The sequence below is a fragment of the Peromyscus eremicus genome, chromosome 7, assembly GCF_949786415.1.
Source record: "Peromyscus eremicus chromosome 7, PerEre_H2_v1, whole genome shotgun sequence".
NCBI classification, from domain to species: domain Eukaryota; kingdom Metazoa; phylum Chordata; class Mammalia; order Rodentia; family Cricetidae; genus Peromyscus; species Peromyscus eremicus.
Window position 1 is genome coordinate 35,500,143 of NC_081422.1, and position 6,000 is coordinate 35,506,142.

Consider the following 6,000-nt stretch of genomic DNA (forward strand, 5'->3'; position numbering starts at 1 on the left):
ACAGTTGTCACACTTGTTTTATTTTTCTTTCAAATGAGGCAAGGCAAAGGGATTTCATTAGCTTTCCTTTGAGAAAATGGAAAAGGCATCACAGAAGAAGAGGAATTTTCAGAATTTTGCTGTTTTCTCCTCTCTAGGTAACAGGCTAAAATGTCTACTCAAATGGAAGCCAAACTACATCAGCCTCACTTCCGGTCAACAGTCAGGGACAGAAAGCAATCATACTTCATCTGGAGAAATGCACGCCAGCCTGGCAGAATTCTCCTTCTCCCCGCCGCGTCTGTTCGCTTTGGTGGCGAGCAGGAGAGCTGGGTCACAATGCACAGATGTGATAGTTTGTAGTAGACGGTGAGGTTAGGGCTCTACAACAAGCATGCAGGTCTTGAGCAAGAGCACCAGGATCCATTTATCTTCATTTCTTATTTGCAAAGCCTCGCTGAGCACATCCGCCCGGTCTGTTGGAGAAAAGAGACTTCCTGAGACATGACGTCATTCTTGCAAAGGGGAAACACATGCTGAGCCCTGCAGGACAAAACAATATAGAGGTGCTGATAGCTGAGCTGTCAGTCACATGACAGGATACAGGCCAGACCCAGGCAGCACCCAGGAGTCCTTGGAGCGTGGTATTGGGGGGAGGAAGCCAAAGTCTTTTCAAACACACAGACTCCATTAAGTGTCTAAGGACCTGGAAAAGAAGCTTTTCTGTTTTAACTGTTGTGATCTTCCTCATAATGCATGTCACACCTGCTCCCTTGCTACTCAGAATCAGAAGGGACTTGTCAGATCAGTGGGAAAAAAAGTTTCACAAATCTACCTTGTAAAATTCAGCAAAATAAGTGACAATTTTATGAGCAGTATCGTTTCCTTTTTCTGAATGTAGAATAATATTATCTAAGTTTCAGAGGCTGGAGAGACGGCTCAGTGGTTAAGAGAACTTGCTGCTCTGGCCGAGGGTGACTTCAGTCTCCAGCACTCACATAGGACAACTCATAACCACCTGGAACTCCAGCTCTAAGGAGTCTGATGACCTCTTTTGGCCTCTGCAGGCACCCATACTCCTATACATATAGCAGCACACAGACACACATGCACACATAATTAAAAAGATAAATAAATCTAAAAAAAATATGGACTTTTCAGAGCAATGGACTTGCTATATTAGCATAAGAGCCTCAAAGAGACACTAGGTTTTATTTCCCTTAAAACAGTTAAAAATCAGATGCGTATCCACAAGCGTCAAGAGCTGAAAAGTCAAGGTTTGACTAAGAGTCAGTTAGCAGTATAGCCCTGTGTCAGATGCCATGAAAGTTACAAAGGTAGATTCTGATAAATGAGATGATGTGAATTTCACCATAGACGTAGCTACTGTGCTAGGGCTCTTGTTGAAAAACTCAGTTTCCAGATGATTCATAATTGTAGCTAAAGTTTTCCTGCCTGGCCCACGGTCAGGGCAAATCTCTCTCACCTGCCAGTCCCACAGCCGTCAGACCCAACCAAGTAAACACAGAGACTTACATTGATTACAAACTGTATGGCCGTGGCAGGCTTCTTGCTAACTGTTCTTACAGCTTAAATTAATCCATTTCTATAAATCGATACCTTGCCACATGGCTTGTGGCTTACCGGCATCTTCACATGCTGCTTGTCATCATGGAGGCTGGCAGTGTCTCTCTGACTCAGCCTTCCACTTCCCAGCTTTATTCTCCTCCTTGTCCCGCCTATACTTCCTGCCTAGCCAATGGCCAATCAGTGTTTTATTTATTGACCAATCAGCAACACATTTGCCACACAGAACATCCCACAGCACATAATCACATTCAAGTTTGAGAAATATTGGTATGAATGGTATTACGGGAACCTAAAAGGAGAAGAAATTGTTTCTGGAAGCCGACAATGGGAGACTTCAAGAGAAGTGAGCTGTGAGATGGGCCTTCAGAACGGGCAGCTGGAGGTGTGTGCAAGGACTTGGGAGGGATACAGTGGTGGACCAGAAAAAAGGGAATAATGCAAAGGCAAAGTGCATTTTGGGGGGAAAGGGATGAGTTTTAAAGGTCCTTTTGAAAAGATTACCATATTAGAAGATTAGAATTTTGTATTTAGTCATATAAACACACAATCTCTTCATGTTTAAATGATAATAACTGAGTAACAAGAACAGAAAATAAAAAATAAAATTTCTTAAGATACAATGTTTTATTAAATTCTATGAATACATGTATAATAAGGTTTTCTTTTCTCTTTTTCCTTTTTGAGATGAGGTCTCTGCAGAGTCCTGACTGTCCTGGAATTCACTATACATGCCACACACAGGCCTCAGATTCATAGAGATCTGCCTGCCTCTGCCTTCTGAGTGCTGGGAATCAAGGCGTGTGCCACCACACCCAAATTAACAGGGTCTATTTTTATACTCTTTGGGAGACCATTAATGAAGAAGTAAAGAAAGGTTTTATTTCAGTTCCACAGGCTGCTTTTCATTGTCTTTTTCCTTGATTTACTTTTGGTGAAATGTCTATAAAATTATGTGTCTTCTCATTTTAGGATATATACAATCCTTTTTCTCCTCTGTGTGCTTTATTGTTTCTTGTCTAAGATAAGGTTTCATGTAGCCCAGGCTGTCTTTGAACTTGCTGTGTAGCTGAGGATGACCTTGAACTCCTGATCATCTTGCCTCTCTTTCCCAAGCGATGAGATTACAGATATTCAGTCTTTGATTTTTACATCTTTGAGTTCTTTCTCCATTTGTTTGTTTTCTTTTAAGTCAAGGGCTAGTAAACTATGACTTAAGAGCCAAGACAAGCCAACTGCTTGCTTCTTTGTGCAACTGGTGAGTTAAAAACAGTTTTTAAATTATAAAGAAGGAAGACAGACAGACAGAAAAACATGCAAAGAGACTGTTTATGAACCAGAAAGCTTAAAATATTTACTATTCAGATATTTATAAAAAGTTTTTGTAATCTCTGTTTTGCCTCTGATTTTAATGAGTATTTTTGAACGTGTGTTTCTCCAGGGATTGGTATGTATATATGTGTGTGTGTGTATGTGTGTGTGTGTATGTGTGTGTGTGTGTGTGTATGTGTGTGTGTGTATGTGTGTGTATCCTTATCTGGTTTTGATATCTGTGTTAATTGTGGGTTTGTAAAGTGAATTTGTCACATTCTTTCCATTTCTACTTTATGGAATAGTTTGAGGAACATTGGCATTGCTTTCTTTCTTTCTTCCTTCCTTCCTCCCTCCCTCCCTTCCTTCCTCCCTCCCTCCCTCCCTCCCTCCCTCCCTCCCTCCCTCCCCCCCCTCTCCTTTCTTCCCAATGATCTGGTAGAATTTAGTGGTAAATCCATCTGGGCTTGGGATTTGTTTTTTTCTTGGAAATTTTTTTTTAATAATTATTGCTCCATCTCATTGCTTGTTATTGTTCTAAATTGTTTATATCCTTTTGGTTTAATATTGGTATGTAATATTTTAACAAGGCCCCAGACCTTAGCACAACTGACTCCATGATGTAAGTGCCCTTCATGCTGTGAAAATCAGCACATAGACAGCACCACTTGCCAAAAATTAAAACAAAGACCTAATCCATCAAAGTCCATAGTTGTGGGAAAGATTCTAAATGTACTAACCTTGCCTTTTGGTTTCTATAGTTCTGCTTCTGGATAATTGTTCTTGTTAACTGAAGTACATCAACCCAGAACATGGTTTATGTGCTTAAAAGCACACCCTGAGAAAGGCTCGGGGCTACACTGCAATCCTGAACACCCAGTGTAGTCGCTAGCTGGCTAATAAAGACTTTCTGTTGATTTAAACCCATGTCTAAGCAGTCTGCTCTGGTGACTACCCCACAACAGTACATGTCTAGAAATTTAACTATTTTCTTCCGTAAGTTTCAAATTTTTCAAATATAGGTTTTCATGCAATGATCTGAGGAATTTCATTGATGTCTGTTGTAATATCTATCCTGTTACTCTAATTCTGTTAATTTGGGCCTTCTCCTCCGTTTTGGCTAAGAATTTGCCAATCGTGTTTTTATTTTGAAAGAACTGGCTCTATTTTGTTGATTCTTTGTATTCTTTTCATTTCCATTTCATTGTTTTCTACCCTGATTTTTGTTATTTTTTTTCTATTTACTGAGTTTAGATTTGGCTTGTTCTCATTTTTACTAAGACAACAATAAGCTGAATCATTAAGGTATTTACTTAAGATATTTAAGATTTTTAACTGTAGGCATTAATAGCTGTGAACTTTCCTGTAGGAACTGCTTTCCTTGTATCCCACAGATCCGTTATGTTGCATTATCATTTTCATTTGATTCTGGGAATTGAAAAGATTTGCCTTCTGATTTCTTTAATAGCCCCTTAGTCATCCAACAGCGTGTTGTTCAATCTCTATGAAGCTTACACACTATGTACTTTCTCTTGCTGCTGTTCCTGCTTCAATTCCATTGTGATCAGATTAGATAGAATAAATTACTTTAATTTTCTTGTATGTATGAAGACTGACTTGGTGTCATAAAATGTGCAAGTTCCATGGGCTACAGAGAAGAATCCCTATTTTACTGTGTTTGGGTAGAGCATTCTGTAGATGTTTGTTAAATCCGTTTGAGTCTGTAATGCCATTTATTTATTTCAGTGGTTCTCAACCTGTGGGCCAAACAACCCTTTCACAGGGGTCACTTAAGACTGCTAGAAAACACAGATATTCACATTACAGTTCATAACAGTAGCAAAATGACAGTTATGAAGTAGCAATGGAAATAACGTTATGGTTGGGGGGTCAGCACAACATGAGGAACTAACTGTGTTAAAGGGATGCAGCACTAGGAAGGTGGAGAACCACTGATATATTTGTTTATGTGTATGTCTGTGAGTGTGTGTTATATGTTCATATGTGCTTGTGTGTGTGCTGCATGTGAAGACCAGAGGTTGACAGTGTCTTTTTAAAAGTTAACTTTTTAAAACTTTAAAAAGTTAAAGTCCACCTTAACTTTTTGAAAGAGGGTCTCACTCATTCTACTGATTTGGCTAGTGTGGCTGGCCAGTGAGCTGTAGAGAGCTTCCAGTTTCTGTCTTTCCAGTGCTGGAATTACAGGTGTATGCTGCTACTATTTATTTATTTATTTATTTATTTATTTATTTATTTATTTATTTATTTACTTATTTATTTATTTATTTATTTATTTATTCTTTTATCTATTTATCTATCTATCCATTTATTTATGCAGGTTTTTTGAGACAGAGTTTCTCTGTATAACGGCCTTGGCTGTCCTGGAAGTCACTTGGTAGACCAGGCTGGCCTCAAACTCACAGAGATCCTCCTGCCTCTGCCTCCTGAGTGCTGGGATTAAAGGTGTGCACCACCACTGCCTCTACCACCCCTCTGTCTGTTTGCTGCTGCTTTTTATGCGGAGTCTGATGATCTAAGTTCAGGCCCTTGTGCTCATGAGGCAGGGATGTTACTGACTCAGCCATCTTCCCAGCTGGTGTTTGCTTCTTTCTTAACCGTCTTTCACGTATTTGTTATTTTAGCGCAGTTTCTCCGTTCCTGAGGCCTCGTGGACATGTTCATCTTCTCTGTAAACAAGAGTCCACCAAGTGTCTTTTGTAGTGTTTGTTGGCTTAGTGATTATGAATTCCTCTGGCCTCTGTTTATCATAGATGGTCTTTCTTCTTCAGTCAGGAAGGTTAGTTTTGGTGAGTCTGATAATCTGGATTGGCAATGATTGTCGTTCAGAGTTTGAATACATCGTTCTGTGCCCTTCTCAGGTCTAAGTCATTAAAGCTGAGAAATTTACTGTTCTTCTGGTGAGTTCGTCTTTGTAGTAACTATGTGCTTTTTCTCTTGCAGCCTTTAATAGTTTTTCTTTATTCAGTATGCTTAATATCTTAACTCTAGTATGACAGGGGTGTCCTTTTCATGGTCTCGCCTTCCCAGTGTTCTGAATGCATTCTGCATCCGTCCATCTCTTTCTCTAGAGTGGGAAATTTTCTGCTATGGTTTTAATAACTA